Source organism: Carcharhinus amblyrhynchos, chromosome 7 (assembly GCF_965287045.1).
Source record: "Carcharhinus amblyrhynchos chromosome 7, sCarAmb.v2.hapA, whole genome shotgun sequence".
In the NCBI taxonomy this organism is placed as follows: domain Eukaryota; kingdom Metazoa; phylum Chordata; class Chondrichthyes; order Carcharhiniformes; family Carcharhinidae; genus Carcharhinus; species Carcharhinus amblyrhynchos.
Genome location: NC_137330.1, coordinates 69,832,975 through 69,856,887, shown reverse-complemented (window position 1 = coordinate 69,856,887; position 23,913 = coordinate 69,832,975). Strand labels below are relative to the sequence as shown.

Sequence of the window (23,913 nt, the reverse complement as noted above, 5' to 3'; positions counted from 1 at the left end):
CCTGTAGTGCAGAACAGGGCCATTTGACCCATCTAATCTGCATCGACTATCCAAGCAGAGCATGTCACTCTAGATCTCTCCCCCATCCTATCCCCACGACCTCACACATTTTACTGTAGCTAATCCACCTAACCTACACATCATGGGATTCTAAGAGGCAATTTAGAATGGACAGTCCACCTAACCTGCAATTCTTTGGACTGTAGGAGGAAACCAGAGCACTCAGAGGAAACGCACGTAGAAATGGGGAGAATGTGTAAACTCCACACAATCACCCAAGGCTAGAATTGAATGAGGGTCGCTTGAGCTGTGAGCTTTATCAGCTTTATCATTGCTGGGTCAGAAGGTTGAAACTTCCTCCCTACCAGCACTGTAGCTGTATCTGCCCCAGTTGGACTGCAGCAGTTCAGGAAAGATGCTTACCACCACTTTCTCAAAGGCGGTTTGGGATGGGCAATAAATGCTGGCCTTCTCAGTGATGCTCACATCTGTGAAACAATTTCTAAAAGTTGTAATTAAGAAAAGGTTCTTATTAATGCGCAGAGTGCAACGTGACTGTGACTTGTTATATAGTTAATAATTGTTGATTAGTTGGATGACAATTTGTCCAATATAAAGTCAGAGATAGGAATGTTCACTGATGATTGCACAATCATAGAATCGTAGAATCCGTACGGTGCAGAAGGACATCAAGCCTGCACCAACAACAATCCCACTCTGGGCCTATCCCTGTAACTCCCTGACACTAAGGATCAATTTAGCTTGACCAATCAACCTAACCCGCACATTTTTGGATTGTGGGGGAAAACAGGAGCACTCGAAGGAAACCCATGCAGATACAGAGAGAATGTGCAAACTCCACACAAACAGTGACCCAATTCGGAAATCAAACCGGGGTCCTTGGCGCTATAAGGCAGCAGTGCTTGCCACTGTGCTGCACCCCCTCACACTCCTCACCCCCTCGCCCGCACCCCTCAAAGTCCTTTACCATTCTCAGATACTCAAGCAGTCCATGTCCAAATTCAGCAAGACTTGGGCAACACTCAGGCTTGGGCTTGGAAAGTAATGTTCGAACCACACATGTGCCAGACCATGACCATTTCCCACAAGAGAGAACGTAACCACCTCTGCTTGACATTCAACAGCATTGCCTTTATTGAATAATTCACTAGCAATATCCCAAACTTAAATGAACCGATCATGTAACACAAGAATGGCTACAGGAATAGGTCAGAGGCTGGGAATCTTCGGTGAGTAATTGACCTCCTGACTCCCCAAAGCCTCTTTATCATTGACAAGTGTGATGTATTCTCTCCTGTTGCCTGGGTGAATGCAGCTTCAACAATGATCAAGAAGCTCAACATTCACCCAAGAGACGGCAACCACCTCAATTGACATCCCATAATTTGGTGTACCTTGTTATAAGCAGGTGTGAAGGAGGGTTAGGGTCTCTCCTCGACTGATATTCAACCTCCTCAGTTGGTCACAACAAAGGTATAAATTACTTTTTGATGAGGATGTGCCTTTTCTGAATCCAAATGTGTTATGTAGGTTGGGACATGCCCCTTTAAGAGAGTGGGTCAGGTGAGATGGGACTCAAGCTCCTCCCTGGGTGGAGCTTGCCTAGCCAGTCACGTGCTGACTGTGCTAGAGGATAGACGTATTGATAAACAGTTCCAATAGTTTACTTCCTCTAACCTCCTGGTCTTATATTCTTTATATCAGTCCTCATGCATAATAAAATATATTTACAAGAAGCTGTGAGAAATAAGGCAACAAATAACATTTTCTTGAGTGAATAAAGGAAATTTATTAAATGCACACACCATATATTTGTGTTAGTTGGTTCATGGATGCAGTCAGATGCAGAAGATATCACAATTATTATGAAACCTCAGTTCGCATATAGATTTCTAGTAATGTTGGCTTCTGATCAGGGAATATACTTGTTCCAAAACAGAGACAGAGAGAAAGGAAAAGCCCAGTTATCAGCCTGTTTCCTCAGCTGAAAACTTTCTTGCAACCTCTCTCTGCAGTGGCTGCAGCCTGGCCTGAAATACTTCGCCTATTGTGTATTTCCAAGAGAGTTTTGGATGGGTCTGTCCATGGCAGCCATTCTTTCAATATCCAGCGCTTTGCATCTTAATGTCTTTTCCTTAGATGGTGATGGTTTCAATGGGTCTTTAAATCATAGAATTTGTATAGTACAGAAGGAGGCCTTTTGGCCCATCGAGCCAGCACCGACAACAATCTCACTCAATCCCAATCCCTGTAACCCCATGTATGCACCATTCTAATCCCCTGACATTAAGGGACAATATAGCATAGCTAATCAACGTAACCCGCATATCTTTAGAGTGTGGGAGAAAACTGGAGCACCTGGAGGAAACACACACAGACATGGGGAAACGTGCAAACTCCACTCAGACAGTTATGCAAGCCTGGAATTGAACTCAGGTTCCTGTACCACCATGCTGCCCCCAATCGTAGGATTCACAGGAGAGATCTTTCTCATCACACTCCCCTTGAGGGGGGTTTGTTTGTTTTTCACCTTCACCCTTGAAGGTAGTGTTTTACTTCTAAATAGCTTGTTCTATACCACTTCAAATTTTCCAATCAGTTGAAAGTTGAAAAGTCATATTTTCAAAACAATAAAGGGCCAAAATATAAAGCTTTTTGACAACCTACGTCGCATGGACTGCCGCAGTTCAAGGAAGCAACTTGCCACCACCTCCTCAAGGGCACCTATGATTGGGAAATATTGCTGAACTTTTCAGCGATGCTTACATCCCAGGATTAAATTAAGAAAAAGAGGCCACATGCACCCAAATTCTCACATTTTGGTTTCATAAAGCGTGCATCACAAGTTTTTGGCCAAATCTGACTCTTCTACTCATTTCAATGTGACATTACTCATTTTTAGAACATTAGTATAGGATCATATCTCATCTTGTTCCTGTCAACATAACTTGGACAATAGACAGTTATCACCTAATGCAGCCAGATGTGTTTTTCGTTATAACTGATAGAGCTTTTAATGAATAACTTTGCATGCTACTGCTAAATCTGTTGTTACTTCATTATCATTATTCACACCCAGAAGCAATTTCATAATTGATTACCAAGTGGTGTCTAATTTACTCTCTGAGATAGAATTTCACTCAATTATTCAGGAATTAATTCAGAAATATAGACGGAATTCTGCATCAAAGGAAATCATTTACATTGTTTGAGCAATCTGAAGTTATTTTTCTGTTTCCTCAGTGTATGGTTTTCCTCATTGTTCCCTGTCTATCTCTTTGTAGCATTGATGCTGTGCTTGGACACAATCAACATTCACAGTGAACACAGGAGAATAAATCATGGGTCCCATTTTATGATTTAAAAATTGTTCAAAATTAATAGTTGAAAAATTATAGTTAATGGACCTCAAATTCCTTATTTTGTTCTGTGTAAACTGGAGCTACTGATGAAGGAATCAGCATGTTTGCTGCTTCAGTTACCAAACCACTTGTTTTTATTGTGTTTATTTTCCATATCTTCCTTTCTGCAATTTTCTATTCTTAGTTTTTTTCTATAAAATGGGTTTAGAGTGAGCATTGCACACATTTCAAGAGCAAGCACCATACAGACTTGAGTAATAGTCAATTTGTGTATCAGTCAACCCCTGACTTTTGGCCAAAGAATCCAAACTCTTTCCACTTACTAGCTACCTGTTACTGAAGGCAAGCTCACCCTGGTGTAAACCTACTTATACAAGTGGTCAGCTCTTTGGGTCGGTGCAGAAAAATAAAAATACTTTTTGGCTCCTTTTGTGTTAGTTTTGGGGATGGAGTTAGCAGGTACAGTCTCTGACCTGGTATCTCTCTGATAAGCTGATGTATTGCCAGAGACAGTTAGGTGGTGAGATGGTGGGAGGGAGTGGGTTTCAACCCATTGGAAATAATCTTTGCTTATAAGTCGACCCCCTACATTTTGACTAAAAAATTGGTCTCAGATACTAGACTCTTACATGGGTATATATGGGAGGTCTATTGCTTATTTCTTAACACTATCTCTTTTTAATATGTTCATAGATTACTTTGCTCTTTGGATGTTTTCCATTTTGACTTCTTTTTGAGTGCCCTTACATAACAGCTGCCTTACAGCTCAAAAATGTTACAATTTAATGAATTGAATACTGTGTCTGTAAGGTTTCTTTAAAAGAAAACTGGACAGCTGTTTATTGCTGAACTGAAAGCTCAAAGTGTTATAAGCAATGCATTACATATTTTACCGACCAAATCTATATGCAGATTGATATTCGATTATTTCCCTTTTTGTACAGCGCACAAACAGGTCAATCAATCACGTGGGCCTTCTCTCTCACCTTACTTCATTTACCACCATCAACATATTCTTCAGTTTCTTTCTCCCTCATTTACATATCTAGCTTCCCCTTAAATATCTCAGTGTTATTTATTTCAGCCAGTCCATGTGGTGGTGAATTCTACATTTTAAGTAGAAACTAAGGGTAAAGAAATTTTCCCTGAACACCTCATTAGGTTTGTCGGTGACTATCTTAGATTCACTGCAGCACTACTTTGGATCCCTTCAAGTGAGAAGATCTTCTCCGTGTCTAGCTTATCAAATTCCCTCACTGACTTCAAAGCTTAAATCAGGTCATCACTTAGACTTTTCGTCTATAGAAAAACGAACCCAAGCTTGTTCAGACTTTCCTGAGAGTTGTGCCATCTTCACAATGGTACCATACTTGTAAGTCTTTTATGCATTTCTTCCTGAGTTTCTGTACAATTATTGTAATTTTTTTAAACTCATTCTTGGGATGTGAGCAGTGCTGGTAAGACCAGAATTTAATCCTCTAATTGCCCATGAGAAAGTGCTGGTGAATCATCTACAACCATCATCAAATTCAGGATGTTGAATTTGATGATCAGCCATGATCAAAATGAATGGCAGTGCATGCTCGAAGGGCCAAATAGCCTACTCCTGCTTCTAGTTTCTATATTTCCAAGTTAACTGAGTGGATGCTAGGATATTTTAGCAGGCAAATAAGAGTCAACCACATTGCCAAGGCTCTGGATTCAGATATAGGCCAGACCAGGTAAGGATGGCAGTTTTCCTCCTGAAGAATCATTAGCATTTGCAACAGTTTGATAAGTTCATGATAATTATTCCAGATTTATTTAATTAATTATACTTAAATTCCCCTAGAAGTTATGATGAGATTTGAACTCATGTCCCTGGGACAGTCATGCTGGTCGTACATTAGCAATGTACGACTGTCCCCAGTATGGAGACCAGAACTGTGAATAGTACTGTAACGTGGTTTAATCGAGGTTCTATACAAGTTTAATGCAACTGCTATGCTTCTAAATTCTTCTCCTCTAGAAATGAATATTGATGCATCATTTGTACTTTTTATGGTTATATTAACCTACCTTGCTACTTCTAATGATTTGTGAATCTGTATCCCTAGCCAACTCGTACATTTATCAAATTTAGGCTCTTACTTCTCAATATATAGGCAGTGTCCATATTCCTACCAAAATGCCCCACCTCACACATCTGTGTTGAAGTCCATTAGTAATTTACGCACAATTCTGCAAGCGATGGGGTCTGCAGATTGTGCATTGGATTTATCAATCATCTCAGAAACCATCTCAGAATTCTGACGAAGGGCCATCCTGACTCGAAAAATTAACTCTATTCTCTCCACAAATGCTGTCAAACGTGCTGAGGTTTTCCAGCATTTTCTGTTTTTTGCCTCAGTCAAATGCTGTCTTGGTGTCACAGTCAGTCACCCTTCCCCTGCCTCTTGAATTCAATTCTTTTGTCCATATTTGAACCAAGACTGTAATGAGATGAGGGTTGAGTGACCCTGGTGAAACCCAACTGAATGTCAGTGAGCAGATTGTTGCTGAGCAGGTGCTGCTCAGTAGCACTGTTGATGACCCTTTCCATCACTTCACTGATGATCAAGAGTGGGCTGATGGGATGGTAATTGGCCAGGTTGGATTTGTCCTGATTTTTGTGTATAGGATATAGTTGGGCAATCTTCCATAGATGTCAGTGTTGTAATTGTACTGGAACAGTTTGGCTAGGGGAACAGTAAGTTCTGGAGCACAAGTCTTCAGTACTATTGCCAGAATATTGGCAAGGCCCATAACCTTTGCGGTATCCAGTGCCTTCAGCATTTTCGAGTTGGCTGAACACTGACACCTGTGATGCTGAGAGCCTTTGGAGGAGACCAGATTGAATCATTCACAGTCTGAAAGACATGCTGGTTAGGTGAATTGACTCAAACAGGTACCGGAGTGTGGCAACTAAGGGAATTTCACAGTAACTTCATTGCAGTCTTAATGTAAGCCTTACTTGTGACCAATAAACAAACTTTATTCTTTTTCACTTGACCCTTCTGGCTGAACATTGTTACAAATGCTTCAACCTCATCTTTTGCACTGATGTGAAAACTGCAGAGTTTAAATCTGATCTGTTGATTGTGGAATTACTTAGCTCTGTTTATTACTCCCACTTAGAAAGGATAGCAGAACTAGAGGGCATAGCCTCAAAATAAGGTGGGGGAGGGGTGCACTTTAGATCAGAGTTGAGGAGGAACTTCTTCACTCAAAGGGTGGTGAATCTCTGGAATTCTCTGCCCTTTGAAGTGGTGGAGGCTACCTCGCTGAACATATTTAAGTCACGGGTAGATAGGTTTCTGATAGACAAGGGAATTAAGGGTTATGGGGAGAAAGCGGGAATGTGGAACTGAGCCACTTCAGATCAGCCATGATCTTATTGAATGGCGGGGCTGGCTCGAAGGGCTAGATGGCTTACTCCTGCTCCTATTTCTTATGTTCTTATGTACTTGCTGCTTATGCTGTTAGCTATACAAGTAGCCCTGTGTTGAAGCTTCACCAGTTTAACACATCACTTTTAGGTATGCCTGGTGCTGTTCCTGGTATGCCCTCCTGCAATCTTGATTGACGCAGGGCTGATCCTCTCACTTGGTGGTAATGGCAGAATGGGCATATGCTAGGCCATGAGATTACAGATTGTGATTGAGGCATTGTGCTGCTGACGGTGCACAATGCCTCATGAATGCCCAGCCATGACTTGCTAGATCTGTTCCAAGTCTATTCCATTTAGCATGGGGGGTACTGCCACAGAACACGGTAGAAGGTATCTTCAGTGTAGTGAAGATACAGTGACTGTGTGGTGGTCACTCCAATCGCGACAGCTCTCCCAATTTTGGCAGAAGCCTCTTGATGTTAGTGAAGAGTATTTACAGGGTCAACAGCATTGAGTTTACCATTGTTGTTTCTGGTGCCAAGATCATCACTGGATGGACTGTCCCATTCCATTCCTTGTTTTTCAACTTTCTGGTGGTTTAAAGTTAAAGTTTATTTACTAGCCATAAGTGAGATTTACATTAATACTGAAGTGAAATTACCCTAAGTGATTTATTTGCTGGGCTAATGCAGAGAGCACTTAAGAGTCAACTACATTGCTGTGAGCCCAGAGTCACACATAGACCAGACCAGGTAAGGAAGGCAGATTTCCTTCCCTAAAGGACATTAATAATTTTTATGACAATTGACAATGATTTCATGGTGATTATTAGACTTTTAATTTTATATTCTTATTGAAATAGAATTCCACCATCTTCTGTGGTGGGATACAAACCCTGGGTCTGTCGATTACTTGTCCAGTGACAAAACCATTATGTTACCACCTCCCTGGGCTACATTGCAAAGATACGTGAGAGTTTAATACACCCTCACAGATTAGATACTGCGTGATGAACAGTGAAGATGATGACCACACACACCAGCGATATTCAGTTTATAAGTTGACCGAGTTTTTGGAGAGGTTTCTCGTGGCTTCAACGGTTGACTTACACACTAACATCAACGGCAAATATTAGATTGTTCTGTTGTGTTTGATCAAAATTCAGTGTTTAGTGGTTGTGTTTGGCATGTAATCTGTACAATATCCTCTTCTGGTAACACGTCCACAGATTCCTAATACCATGGAATTTACTCATTGCATAGAATTAGGTGAACAACCTAATGTGCCCATTGTACCTTCCCTAATGGCTAAGATCAGGAAATTACATTGCTCTGTTAAGGTAGGAATAGCTGCTCAGTCCACCATTTGGACAGGAAAAAAATGGCATCTTACATTATTGGATGCAATATTTATAATATTTATACCATTATCACCATGCAGCTGCCTTCCCCAGCCAATTGGAGAATTGCAATCAACCATGTTAATAAACTTCATCTCTGACAGCTACCTGTTTAAAGATCAGTTTTACCACTGAATGCTGAACAAATTGTTTATTCAGCACCTGTGGTCCCAAAATTAACTGCAGCAGTTAATTGGATTACCTTAGGAAATAAATTGTATGAATTTGAGCTTGGATGAAGGTTTCCTGTGTGGTGAATTTTCACACGGAACTCAGCAGGCCACTGAGGATTTTCTATCATTAAAGTCTGTAAGATTGCCCTTCCGTACAGACTGTGTTCTAGTTACAGTGATTGGTCAGCAACTCCGTTATCTTTCTCATTACGAAAATGTCCCTAGTTATATCTGCAAACATTTCACAATCAGGATAACAAATCTCTTGAACTGGATCTACCAGTTGTTTAATTAGAACTGAAGACATTCTGAAAGGTAAAGCTAGCGGTTGTTTCAGGCATATCAAACTGACCTTTTCTTACAACAATGGTCCAGAGATAGAATATTGATTTAGCCCTTTCTTCTCATTTATTACTCCTATCTTAACTTAATTTAGACTTCTCCTCTCTACAGATCAAAAGTTCATATATGAATTATTGAATGTTAAACTGGTGGCATTTCACATATGGCTTTTCCTTAGCTCTTGACTGCATAAAAGTTTAGACGATGTGTTCATCTAGTCATCTTTCTCCTTCTAGCTTTGTTGCCCAGGCCACAGAGGGGGAATTACCACAACCATGTCCTCTGCACCCCCATCACCAAATAGATTCCATTTTAATGTCGAGGGATCAAGCTACCTCTTTGGTTTGCCCCATCAACCCCTATTAATTATAACACTGCTCCCTTTTCATGTAACAGCCTCTAAAGATTCCCTGACTTCGTGAGGTCACAGGAACTTGAAAGAATTTTACATCCAGGCTTGACTTCCTCCCAGTCACTGTTGCAACAGGCGGTCAAATGCTTTTCCCCGCATAAGGCCATTTGAAGAATTCTCTGTCTGGATTTGGACTAGGGAGTCCCCAAAAAAATTATGTGGTATTTTGGTCCCAATGTGCAGGCTTAATACTACACTTGGCATTGTTGACGATATCCTTGTGCTAATTTAAACTTGGATTAATACTATCAATAGATGATCAATACCTATCTTCAAATCTTCTTTCCATCATTAATTGAGTGAACACCTATGTTCAAGAACACAAAGGTGGAAGGAGGAGTAAACCAAATGGCCAGTTGACCCTAGGTTGTCATTCAATAAAATCATGATCTTAGGTTTCAACTCCACTTTCCTACCCACTTCCAATATTTCCTAATCCCCTGAAAGACCAAAAATCTGTCTATCCCAGCCATAAGTATATTCAATGATGGAGCACCTACTGGGGTAGAAAATTCCAAAGATGCACAACCCTTTGAGTGAAGAGATTTCTCCTTATCTCAGACTTTAATTATTAGTCCTTTTCCTGAGACTGGGCTCCTGGTTTTTGGATTGCCAGCCAGTATAGACAATCCCTCAGTATTTATCTTGTCAAGCCCCATCAGAACCTTGAATGTTTCAATGTGATCCCCTCTCATTTTTCTAAACTCCAGAGAATATGGACCCAGTTTATTCAGCTTCTCATCATTGGACATCTCTCAGTGACCAATCTAATGAAGTTTTGCTGTACTGCCTCCAATGCAAGTACATTCTTCCTTAAATATGGGGACTAAAACTGCACACACTACTCTAGGTGCAATCTCACCAAAGCCCTGTGCAATTGTAGGAAGACTTCATTACTCTTGCACCCCTAATCCCCTTGCAATAAAAGGCAATATGACACTCACTTTTGTAATTACTTCCTGCATTCCTGGGGTTCTGAGTTCCTTGGTACAAGCACACCCAGATCTCTCTGAACATCAAAATTTGCAAGTTTCATGCCTTTTAAAACTATTGCTGATCAAAGACACATGTTGCTGAAGCTTTTCATCTTGTACTCATCAGGACAAATGCAAGAATGCCAAATTTCAAACAATCACAACAATTTATACTTACAGGAGGAAAGGGTGCTGACTGGTTAGCAAGTTGATTCTGTTTGGCCTAAACCTGTCACAGTGACAGGAACAGAGAACTATTGACTCTCCAAACTCCCGGATAATTGAAAAAAGGCACATGGCTTGAACATATTTGGGTGGCATTGTGGCGCAGTGGCTAGCACTGCTGCCTCACAGCGCCAGGGATCTGGGTTCAATTCCGGCCTCGAATGAATATGTAGAGTTTGCAAGTTCTCCCCATGTCTGCGTGGGTTTCCCCACGTACTCCAGTTTCCTCCCACACTCCCAAGATGTGCGGGTTAGGTTGATTGGCTATGCCATATTGCCCCTTAGTGTCAAGGGGACTAGTGGGGTAAATACATGGGGGTTAAGAGTATAGGTCCTGTGTGGGATTGTTATCAGTGCACACTTGATGGGCCGAATACGTTCCTTCTGCACTGCAGGGATATGATATTCCCTTTGTTTGCAGATTCCTCTGTATGAAAGGATGGTGCTTGTAGCAAGTGTAACCAAGTATTATGACACCCAAAATTGTTGATTCAGGAGAGAGACCCCTTGATTTGTCACTGTAAGGCTGCGATACCACAAATTGTTCAATGCTCGGTTGAGGAGGGATGAGATGCCTCTCTATTGAAAGCCCTCTGTTGGTGACAACAAGATTTAATCTAAAATGGATATCTTTTTGTAGCTACCTTTTCCCAGAGCCAATACTTATGTTTTAAAAGGAGCCAATTTAACCAGGTTTTCTTGAGTTAAAGGAGGAGGACGTGAATAATTTGCCGGGTGTTAGCGATGGAAAGGTGGTAGGGACTGGAGGGTCTTAATGACATTACTGTTACTAGAGAGGCGGTGCTCGACAGACTGGAGGGGCTGATTGTGGACAAGTCCCCAGGACTGGATGGAATGCATCCGAGGGTTCTGAAAGAAATGGCGGAGGTTATAGTGGATGCATTGGTGGTTATTTTCCAGATGTCGCTGGATTCCGGGGAAGTGCCGGAGGATTGGAAAACGGCTAATGTTACGCCGTTGTTTAAGAAGGGTGCCAGGCAAAAGGCAGGGAATTATAGGCCGGTTAGTTTCACGTCTGTGGTAGGTAAAATGTTAGAATCCGTCATTAAGGAGGAAATTGCGAGGCATCTTGAAGGGAATTGCTTGACAGAGCAGACGCAGCACGGTTTCATGAAAGGGAAGTCGTGTCTGACAAATTTACTGGAGTTCTATGAGGATGTGTCTAGGGCGGTGGATAGAGGAGAGCCGGTGGATGTGGTCTTTCTGGATTTTCAGAAGGCGTTTGACAAAGTACCTCATAAGAGGTTATTGCAGAAGGTCAGGGGACTTGGAGTTGGGGGTAGGGTGTTAGCGTGGATAGAGGATTGGTTGTCAAATAGGAGGCAGAGAGTGGGGGTCAATGGGTGCTATTCGGATTGGCGGTTGGTGACTAGTGGGGTGCCCCAGGGGTCGGTGCTGGGGCCTCAGCTATTTACCATTTATATAGATGATCTGGAGGAGGGAACCGAGTGTAGGGTGTCGAAATTTGCTGATGACACCAAGATTGGGGGAACGGCAAATTGTGCGGAGGGTGTGGAGAGTCTGCAGAAGGATCTAGATAGGCTGGGCGAATGGGCCAGGAAATGGCAAATGGAATTTAATGTTGGCAAGTGTGAGGTGGTCCACTTTGGTAGGAAGAATGGTAGGAAGGACTATTACTTACGTGGCGAAAAACTGCAGCAGGCGATGGTGCAGAGGGACCTCGGGGTCCTTGTGCATGAGTCGCAAAAACCCAGCTTGCAGGTGCAGCAGGTGGTCAGGAAGGCGAATGGGATGCTGGCCTTCATAGCGAAGGGGATTGAACATAAAAGTAGGGAGGTCTTGCTGCAGCTGTATAGGGCATTGGTGAGGCTGCAGCTGGAGTACTGTGTGCAGTTTTGGGCGCCGCACCTGCGCAAAGATATTTTGGCCTTGGAGGGAGTGCAGAGGAGGTTTACTAGGCTGATACCGGAGTTGAGGGGGTTGAGCTATGAGGAGAGGCTGAATAAACTAGGCTTGTACTTGTTGGAGTTTAGAAGAATGAGGGGAGATCTCATTGAGACGTATAAGATGATGAATGGGATGGATAGGATAGAGGTGGAGAGACTCTTCCCGCTCAAAAAAGACAGTAGGACTAGGGGGCACAGCCTCAAGATAAAGGGGAGGCGGTTTAGAACGGAGTTGAGGAGGAACTTCTTCACTCAAAGGGTGGTGAATCTCTGGAATTCTCTACCCGTTGAAGTGGTGGAGGCTGCCTCGCTAAATATTTTCAAGAAGCGGGTTGATGGGTTTTTGATAAGAGAGGGGATTAAGGGTTATGGGGAGAGGGCGGGAAAGTGGAACTGAGCAGCGACAGATCAGCCATGATCTCATTGAATGGCGGGGCAGGCTCGAAGGGCCAGATGGCCTACTCCTGCTCCTATTTCTTATGTTCTTATGTAGAGTGAGTTTATTAACTACTAAAAGGCAAGAAAAATGGTAAAACACACGCATGTACATTCATAAGATTAGAAGTGGGAATTGAGTCCAAAGTAAGTAAGTTTAAAAAAAAGGTCCATGGAACAATCCTTGGCACATGAGGGACAGATGAGGAAAACATGTGGCCATTATGATTTGAACTTCCAGTAAAGTTGATTTTGATAGGTGTGGATATTCATTTTTGAGGTTCCAGCAGTTGAGATGAATTCAGCAGGTAAACAGTTGGTTTCAATTCCAGTGCTCTGTGGTTAGACAGAGAAACCCACCAGGTCTCTTTTCAGCTGCAATCCTTTTGCAGGCTAGGGCTGACTTTCACAGTCAGAGAGAAAGAGATTTGATACAGAGAAAATTGCAGCACAGGAACAGGCCTTTTGGCCCTCGAAGCCTGCACCAACCATGCTGCCCAACTTAATTAAAACCCCCTACCCTTCTGGGGGCCATATCCCTCTATTCCCATCCTAGTCACGTATTTGTCCAGACATTCCTTAAAATTCACTATTGTATCTGCTTCCACTACCTCCCCCACCAGCGAGTTCCAGGCACTCGCCACCCTCTGTGTTAAAAATCTGCCTCGTACATCTCCTTTAAACCTTGCCCCTCACACATTAAAGCTATACCCCCTAGTAATTGACTCTTCCACCCTGGGAAAAAGCTTCTGACTATCCACTGTATCCATGCCCCTCATAATTTGTGACTTCTGTCAGGAAGCCCCTCAACCTCCGTCGTTCCAGTGAGAACAAACCAAGTTTCTCCAACCTTTCCTCATAGCAAATGCTCTCCATACCAGGCAACATCCTGGTAAATCTTTTCTGTATCCTTTCCAGAGCCTCCACATCCTTCTTGTAGTGTGGCGACCAGAACTGAACACTATATACTGAGTGCAGCCTAACTAAGGTTCTATCAAGCTGCAAAATGACTTGCCAATTTTTAAACTCAGTTCTTCGCCGTTGAAGGCAAGCATGCTGTATGTCTTCTTGACTATCATTTCCACCTGCGTGGCCACTTTCAGTGACCTGTACACCCAGATCCCTCTGCCTATCAATACTCTTATGGGTTCTGCCATTTACTATATATTTCCTATCTTTATTAGACCTTCCAAAATGAATTACTGCATATTTTCCTCCAAATCATTTATATGTATATTACAAATAACAAACGTCCAAACACTGATCCCTGGGAATGCCGCTTGCCACAGCCTCCATTCAGAAATGCACCTTTCCACTGTAATGCTGTATCTTCTATGACTGAGCCAGTTCTGTATCGATGCAGCTAGCTCACCTCTAATCCTGTGTGACTTCACCTTCTATATCAGTCTGTCATGAGGGACCTCGTCAAAAGTCTCACTGAAGCCCATGTAGACAACATCCACTGCCCTACCCTCATCTATCATCTTTATCACTTCCTTGAAAAACTCGATCAAGTTGGTGAGACGTGACCTCCCCTTCACAAAACAATATTGGCTCTCGCTAATACGCCCACTTATTTCCAAGTGTGAATAAATCCTGTCTCAAAGAATCCTCCCCAATAATTTCCTTACCACTGACGTAAGGCTCACTGGCCTGTAATTACCTGGATTATCCTTGCTACCTCTCTTAAACAAAGGAACCACATTGGCTATTTTCCAATCCCCTGGGACCTCCCCTGCAACCATTGAAGACACAAAGATTTCTCTTGGGACCCCAGCAGTTTCCTCCCTTGCCTCTCTCAGCATTCTGGGGCATATCCCATCAGGCCGTGGGGACTTGTCTACTTTAATGTTCCTCAGGACCCCCAATACCTCCTCCTTTTTGATCTCAGCATGACTCAAACTATCTACACATCCTTTCCCAGACTCATCAACCACCAAGTCCTCCTCGTTGGTGAAACTAATGCAAAGGACTCATTTAATGATTCATCCATTTCCTCGGGCTCCATTCATAGATTCCCTCCTCTGTCCTTGAGAGAGCCAACCCTTTCTCTGGCTACCCTATTGCTCTTTCTATATGTACAAAAAGCCTTGGAATTTTCCTTAATCCTGCTGGCCAATGACTTTTTGTGACCCCTTTTAGCCTTCCTTTCTCCTTGCTTAAGTTCCTTTCTACTTTCCTTGTATTCCATACTCGCTTTGTGTGTTCCCAACCTCCTAGCTTTGACTTCCTTTTTCTTTTTGATAGGCTCACAATATCTTCCATTATCCAAGGTTCCCTAAACTTGCCATACTTATCCTTCATCCTTACAGGAATGTGCTGGTCTTGAATTCCCATCAACTTACACTTGAAGCCTCCCACATGCCAGATGTGGATTTGCCCTCAAACATCTGCCCCCAATCTACATTCTTCAGTTCCTGTCTAATATTGTTGTAATTAGCCTTCCCCCAATTTAGCATCTTCACTTGAGAACCACAGTTACCTTTATGCATCAGTGCCTAAACCTTACTGAATTGTGGTCCCTGTTCCCGAACTGCTCCCTTACTGAAATGTCGACCGTCTGGCCAGGTTCATTCCCGAGAACCAGGTCCAGTACGGCCCCTTCCCTAGTTGGACTATCTACATACTGTTTCACGAAGCCCTCCTGGATGCTGCTTACAAACTCTGCCAAATTCATGCCCCTAGCATTAAGTGAGTCCCAGTCAATATAGGGGTAGGTAAAATCTCCCACAATAATGGGTTACTTTTACACCTTGCCAAAATCTGCCTACACATCTGTTTCTCTATCTCCCATGGGCAGTTGGGCAGCCTGTAGTAAACCCCCAACATTGTGACTACAACCTTCTATTCCTGAGCTCTACCATATTGTCTCTCAGTATGAGTCCTCCAAGGTTTCCTCCCGCAGTACAGCTGTGATATTCAACTTAACCAGCTGTGCAACTCCCACTTTTATATCCCCCTCTATCCTGCTTGAAACATCTGTATCCTGCCCTTCCCTTAACCAAGTCTCTCGAATAGCGACAACATCATAGTTTCAAGTACTAATCCAAGCTGTAGGTTCATCTGTCTTATCTGTTATACTTCCCGCATTGAAACAACTGCACTTCAGTCCACCAGACCCTCTTTGATTAGTAACCACACCCTGTCTGCTCTTTCTGAGTCTTACTGGCCCTACTCTCTAGTTCCCCTTCAGCCAATTCACCTTTGCTTTGGTTCCCACATACCACCCACCCCCATCTGCCCCACCCCCTGCAGTCTCCCCCACCAAACTAGTTTAAATCCTCCTGTGTGACACTCGCAGACCTCCTGGCCAGAATATTTATGCCCTTCCAGTTTAGATGCAACCCGTCTTTCTTGTACAGATCCCACCTGCCCCGGAAGAGATCCCAATGGTCCAGATATCTGAAACCCTCCTACACCAGCTGTTTAGCCACGTGTTGAACTGTACTATTTTCCTATTCCTTGCTTCGCTAGCACATGGCACAGAGAGCAATCCTGAGATTACAACCCTAGAGGTCCTGATTTTTAACTTTCTACCTAACTCCCTAAACAGTTGCTGCAGGACCTCATCACTCTTCCTACCATTGTCATTAATATCAAATGTACCACAACCTCTGGCTGTTCACCCTCTCCCTTCAGAATGCTTTCTGCCAGTTGAGAGACATCTTGGACCTTGGCACCAGGGAGGCAACATACCATCTTGGAGTTGCTTTCAAGTCCACAGAAGCATCTACCTGCACCCCTGATATAGAGTCCCCTACAGCTATTGCTCTAGTCCTCTTTGTCCCCCACTGCTTAACAACAGAGCCTGCCATGGTGCCACTGCTCTGACTGCTGCTGCTTTCCTCTGAGAGGCCATCTCCTCCAACAGTATCCAGAGCAGTATATTTGTTAGAGAGGGGTTGACCACAGGGAATTCCAGCACTGACTGCCTGTTCTTTCTAGCAGTCACCCATCTATTTGCCTGCACATTTGGTGTGATCATGTCTCTAAAGCTTCTACCTATGGCACTTTCTGCCACCTTCATGCTCCTAGGCGCGTCCAACTGCTGCTCCAGCCTATTCATGCGGTCTGTAAGGAGCTGCAATTGAGTACACTTCCTGCAGGTGTAGTCAATGAGATGCTGGAAGCATCATGGATCCCCCACATCTCACAAGTGTAGCACTTAACCTCACTGACTGACATTTCGAGCACTAATTAAATGCATACCTGCAAAAATGGCTATTTTGCAGGGATACTGATGGCTGCTCCTGTTACTGTGAAATACAGCTTCAGCATGAACAACTTCCCTGCTTATTCTTACACAGCAGACATTGACAAACATGGGCACAGCTTTCTTTGCTGGCTTTAAACCTATTATTTGTATATTCCAGCTGGATGACAGATCTACAATTCCATCTAGGCATTGCTCACAGGAACTGACCAGATGTGTTGGTCATTATGCCCCTTGGTCTTCACCGGAGATGATATTCATTCTCTGGATTCATTTGGACGTAACTTATCCAGAAACAGGGAGGAGCTCCACTGTTACTTAAAAAAAATCACCCTGCAATAATCCCAGTCAGTGGCTGACTGTATATTCTCAGCCATCTTTGGGTTGTATCCTAAGCACAGGTTAAAGAGATGTGTATTGTCTCCAGACAGGACAGTTAGTGAGATTTTGCAAGCCCAGGCAAGTCGTGGGGGTTACAGATAGTGTGACATGAACCCAAGATCCCGGTTGAGGCTGTCCTCGTGTGCAGAACTTGGCTATCACTCTCTGCAATATACATCTCTTTAACCTGCACTTAATGTTCTCTCCACTCACATTGTCTGTACCTTTAAGACTTGACTACCTATAAAAACTCGCATTCCAACCATTATTTTGTAAATTGAGTTTGTGTCTTTATATGCCCTGTTTGTGAACAGAACTCCCACTTACCTGACAAAGGAGCAGTGCTCCAAAAGCGAGTAGCTTTTGCTACCAAATAAACCTGTTGGATTTTAACCTGTTGTTGCGAGACTTCTTACTGTGTTTACCCCAGTCCAACGCTGGCATCTCCACATCATACTTGTGAAACAGCATAGCACACTTATAGACTATTAAAATACAAATTCTGAAGAATGACAACTAAAATTTTTTGGGCCTTTCATTTAAGAGAGGTAGGCTGGAATCCTTCGATGTTGTATGCTCTGCCACTGCTGCCAGTGAGAGTGGAGAATTTTGCACTTATCCAAATTTCCATTCACTGCAGCGGGACTGGAGAATCCCAGCCGTGAGCGAAGTCAGAAAATTCTGGCCACTATCACAAGTAAATCACACTTACTTTAAAATGAAAACACTTGTCAGCAAATCAGCCACATTGTAATAATGAGCTATTTGAACCTTGAAGCAGGAGGTGCACTTGATAAGATTGAGACTCCAAAGCCTAGCTTAGTTTAACGTTCAAGCCTAATTTCAATAATTTTTTTCAAATGCTGCCTGCCATCTCATAGAAACCCTACAGCACAGGAAGAGGCCATTTGGCCCATCTACTTGGTAAGTGGGAGGGAAAACGGTGCAGCCAAGGGACTTATTCTGGTAGTCAGCTGAATGTAAAGTGGGGGCAGTCACGATTTTGGGAGGGTAGGGAGCAAGGTGGGCCCAAGGCTGCCTCACATGGTGTGGAAGAACAAGGCCTGATCATCCTGACTCACAAGAAAGTCTATTAAAAAGATGCTCTAAATTCTCTTTTGCAAGACCTCTTCTGCCCCACTGTACACCTTCTTTCTTGTGGGTGTCTTTCTCACCTGTTGTGGAATAAAAAACAGGTTGCTTTCAGGAGCCTGGCCCGTTGAAGTGGTGGAGGCTGCCTCGCTAAATATTTTTAAGACGTGGGTTGATGGGTTTTTGATAAGAGAGGGGATTAAGGGTTATGGGGAGAGGGCGGGAATGTGGAACTGAGCCACGACAGATCAGCCATGATCTTATTGAATGGCGGGGCAGGCTCGAAGGGCTAGTTGGCCTACTCCTACTCCTATTTCTTATGTTCTTATAAAACACACAAAATGACTGTCCATATAGCTTTTCACCCAAACCGTTTTCGCCAGAATTTAAAACTTATTTCGTAAAATTCCCAGTGGGATTTTTGCCTTTATTGGGATGGGGGCTGCATGCTGGGAGGGGAAGGGGAAGAGGGGATAGGAGAGTGGGGAATGCCTGAAACTTTCTGACGCTGCAGCAGATTAAAGCCCTCGGAATCTGACAGGAGTGCAAACTTAATCAGCTATTCATCAAGTAAACTCCCTGTGGTGAGCCTTAATTTTTAAAAGGCCTGCATTGGACCTAGCCACAGAGAGCACTTGTTCGACACAGGCACTCGTTCGTCCAGCCAGTCTGTGACATTAATGATCAATGGACGCTCTTACATTTCCCAGCCCTGTCCATGTAACTTCAGAGGGAAACCCGCTTCCCTAAGTGGCTCAGCACATGATTTCATTTTATTGAATTTCTTTTCCTCTGTGTTTCTGAACACTAGTGGATCAAGAACCTTAAGCTGAACATTTTCTTGAAGGTATTTTCCTCATAGATCCCCTATCTCAAGGAACATATACAGGTAAATCCCATTTTTACGAAATGGATCATTCTTTAAAACCGGCATTGTGTAGTTCGCCCTTAGAATTAGAGTAAAATACACAAAGATATTAACAACGTTGGAAAATAAAACACACCAGCTTGTGTTTTTACTTCATTAATACACATGTTGCCTACTGCATTTGCTTGCATAATCACAATAATAGATTCCTACATTATTGTGGCAGGTGGGAGAATCAGAGAACGGTCAAACAAAAAGATGGATTTATTTTGCGCAACCCATCACTTTCATTCTGTAAAACTGGCATTTCCAGTAAAATGGTACTTTGTAAAAACAGCATTGACCTGTAGTTTGCTGTGTTGTGTGTGGCAGTTCCCTTCTCTGAGTTCACTAAAATACCAATGTTAAAAAATATGTTGATGATTCAAAGGAATTGTCTTGCGAGCAGGATGCTTCACGGTCATGTGGCACCACATGCATGGCAAAACAAAACTGGTTCTAATCTGAAGTGTAGCAGAGTAAATGTGTGGGGTTATGGGAATAGGGTCTGGGTGTGATTGTGGTTGGTGGGCTGAACAGCCTCCTTCTGAACTGTAGGGATTCTATAATTCTATGCAATCTTGCAAATATCAACGCCAGTATATACCCCAGCATGTGAGGATGATCGTGCATGTGACAATGAAATTGAGCAAATGCAGTAAACCTCTTACCTTTTTTTACAAGTCATTGTTGAAACTCTAAAGAGGATTGAGTGCCATCAGTCCAGGATATTTGTTGGAAGCAATTCAGTTATTTAATTTCTATGCCTTGGACAATCTACTGATTAAGCAGTGGGCTTAAGTAACCCTTTTTTTTAACTCATTCATGAGATGCAAACGCCACTCAGCAAGGCTGGAAAATATTGGCATTGAGAAGAAAGAAAAGGAAGCTCTCAATTTCCCTGGAGCTGCTCCCACCCTAATTTTGGAAGTGGAGCAGAAACTCTTCATAACTCTAGTAGGATGAGTAGGCCATTCAGCCCCTCGAACCTATTCTGCCATTCAATGATACCGTAGCCGACTTATTCCACGACTCTACCCATTGGGATTCTGCCATATTTCCAGGTTGGAAGTGTGGCAGTGGAGTGGGAACAACTCCATGAAAATCCCCAGTCAACACCTTAGATGAAAATGGAAAAACCTGGAAACGAAAGAAAATGTTCAGCTTTTTGTGTAGCTAAGCAACCAATATCAACACCTAGATACGGATAAACAGATTACTGACAAAAATACAAATCTTAAGAAGGTATAAATTGACCCAAGTGCGAGGAAACCTGCCAACGAACCATTAAGTACACAGCAAAACTAAAAGGGAAATAAAAGGAATAGGCATTTCAGACTGAGTCAATGCCAACTCCTTTATTATCAGATCAGAAAGTCACAAGAGTCAGAAGACACATTTATTTCCCATGTTTGATATGAAAGGTAAATAACCAGGCTCTGAAATCCACCTGCCGTGGTGCTGTTAATGGGGTGGGTGGGGCAGATATTGGGCCGCTGCCTGGTCACGCCAAGTCACCCCTCCCTTTGTTTAAGCCAATCAGATATTCTGGTCAGTGTTGACCTTAAATGCACCCTAAGGAGGTGGAATTTAATCCAGGCATTGGGGGTGCCGACTGCAGCTGGAAAGCTGCCCAGAGCCCTGTGTTGCCTGCTTTGGAAAAGAGCGCTCTAGTAATTTCCTCCCAGGCTCAAAATTGACCAACAGTTGGCCTTCCCTGGAATCAAGGATCCAGTGCCGGAAATCCTGCGTCCTGGGAGCTGCCAGCCAACCAATCAGAGGTGGAGGGCTGGCTGCTGATGGCAATATTCCCACCAGAGGCCCAGGACCAGTGAGGGACTCAGGCCACAAGTGCCTGAGGGCGAGGTTTTGTCACCGGGGTGCAGACACATGGGTGGTTGGAAGAAAGGGAAAGGAGCACCTGACTTCTTACCCAGGTCGGGTACCTCAATCAGGCCCCTTGTGGGCATTTGAACAAGGGGTCCCCTTTCACCCCTGCAACTGGTAAGCAAACAGGACAGGCTGCCTGCATCGTGACTGCCCTGCCTGCGCTAATTAAATACCAACTATGGTACGGTGAGATCCTTAAGTGGGCATTAATTGCACGTTTGAAGGTTTTGATTGGCATTGGCCTGGCAGGCAGTTCATTTGCCTTCCCGTCCTGGTCTTAACCAGGGCTGAGATGGAAAATGGGCATAGTTCCCACCTGCCACCATCCCGCCCAGTTAAATGCCCCCCACAATCCAATAGCATCTCAGAGGAAGGCGTTAAATTCTCTCCCTGGAATCCAAAGTTGCTACGGGCTCTCAGGAGGAATTCAGCATTTCAAAGATTATCTCAGCAGTGCGATTAGTTTATTCTCACGTGAACCGGATTTTGTGATGAGCGGACAGCCGGATTCATTGCATTTACTCTTGTCCACAGACTTTTATACTGGAGGTTTCAGTTACTGTAAATCCAAAATAGTATGGCGCCCTCTGCAGGGGTGTGGAACCTGTGTGAACAGGGCAGAAAGTGGTGCACCTCCTTTCACAAACACAATGAAGAAACCTGAGACTGCAACCTTCGACTGGACTATTCTGACACACTGCTGACTAGCCTCCTATATTTGATTCTTTGTAAACTTGAGACCATCCAAAATGCCCATGCCATAACTTGCATTAAATGCTGTTCATCGTCCCTGTGCTCATTGACCAACATTCGCTCCTGGGTTAAGCAAAACCTCAATTTTTAAATCTGCATCCTTGCTTCCAAATCTCTCAGGACCTTGCCCCTCACTATCTTTGTACCTAGTCCTTCAGCCCAAGGCCTATGCTCGAAATATGTAGCTGGAAGCTCATCTCAGGATCCCTTTGCGTTGAGCATTTGCTGTTCATTGTTACAAATCTTAGAAAAAGGTTTGATCAGGACTAATTGGGCTAAGTTAATCAGATGAGACCTTAGTTTCACATTTAGGACACAGTGCTCTAAATTCGTAAGAAATCTCAGTTTTACATTTTCATCATTGTAGTGAAGTTGTGCCCTGCAATTAATCATGTTTTAATTTGTTTGAAATTCATTAAGCTGTTTAATATGGGGTGTAAATTTGCCCTCCTGCCCACAACAGGTTTTATGGGGAATGGGAATGGAAAATCCAGCAGGAGCAGAAAAGTTGGAAACACACCAACATAAAGTTCTCCCAGTGGTGGGTTAATGGTGAGCTGGCCCTCCTGCTGGCTGGTGGTGTGAACACCATTTGCATTTGGTTGCATCTCATGAATGCACTTTATAACAGTTACTCACCAAAATCTCCTCAGGCTTTCCAATCTTGCGCCATGCTGGTGTGAAATTATGTTGGCGTCAAACCTGTTTGAAAAAAGATGATATGCACAAGACAGACCACAGTTTGCTTGAGATTTCAAGGTGAATGCAACATTCATGTCATTGTGTTGTGCCATTCAGCTCCATGCCACGTTGGTCTTATTGGTAGCACTGTCACGCAGGATTCATAGACCCTCCACTCTAATGGGCTGAAGTTTGACCAGGGGTGGATGCAGAGTGAGAGGGGAGCTGACGAGGACAAGGAAGGGGGCTGTGTAAGGGCTGAAAGAAGGGTGAGGGGCAAGGGTGTATGATGCATGAAGCAGCTCACAGTGCCACACACTTCCTCATAGAGCAGACTATAGGACCTCCGAAGATGCAATTTAGATGCCGAGAGTGCATGGTTCGCTCTCTACAATATGCACTAGAGAGGATTTCCTGCACGATCAGAGTTTGCTGTACCCTTCACAACCTGACTGCGCAGAGAGATGAACTATCCCCAGAAGCACCAGAGGATGGAGTGTGAGCAACATGAAAGATGGGATGGTGGTGATGTGAAAGTGCCTGTGAGAGAGTTGTGTGTCCTCCATGAATGGATATGTGAGATCTGTGAGGAGACTCCCAGTGTGAGTACATGAGGCCATGATAAAAGTTTGATATGGAGGGGGCTGAGAAAGGACTTACTTGAAACAAAGAATGTGATCCTTTAACTGCTTCTAGCACCGCATGGTGCTATTGGTGCAGTTACCACTCATATTAACCTCTTGGGCAGTAGCTTCCCAGGCTGGAGAGGTGAGGTTGGTCAATGTGTGATGAACAGGGTCACTAAAACGCTTCAGTCTCTGCAATGCCAGATAAGCACAGAAGGCCTTGATGGTGCTGGCAGACACTGCGTGCTCCTTCTCCGGGACACCTGGTTGCGAATATAGTCATGGTAGAGGGGCAGAGAGTCGGGTCAGATAAACCTCTTGGTTGCCCACTGCCTGGACTTGCTGATGGCAGTTCTGGGCAGACTGAAGAGCAGATTTAGAAGGACATGCTCCTCCTTTACCCCTCCCCCTTCCACACCGGGTGTGTGTAGATCACGAGCGTGAGACTGAAGTGCAAATAAAACTGTAGCATGGGGTGCAACTTACATATATGTGCTCCATGGACTCCTCAAGGCCACAAAAAATGCAGGCATCATGGGCGACCATGAGCCGACACACCCAATGGTTTTGTGGAAGTGCTGTCTGTAACACCCTCCATCCCAGGTCCCCAAAGGAGAGACCTCCACTGGGGATCTCTGCTGCCAGGCAGAAAAAAGGGTCTCCAGGCGATGGGTGAGAGCAAGGAAGTGA

At 43.7% G+C, this 23,913-nt stretch overlaps 1 protein-coding gene across 1 annotated transcript in view; it reads left to right on the top strand.

Annotated features, from left to right (window-relative positions):
* Positions 1 to 23,913, top strand: part of slc35f1 (solute carrier family 35 member F1) — a 334,841-nt gene that overhangs the window by 208,491 nt on the left and 102,437 nt on the right. The window lies entirely within an intron of this gene.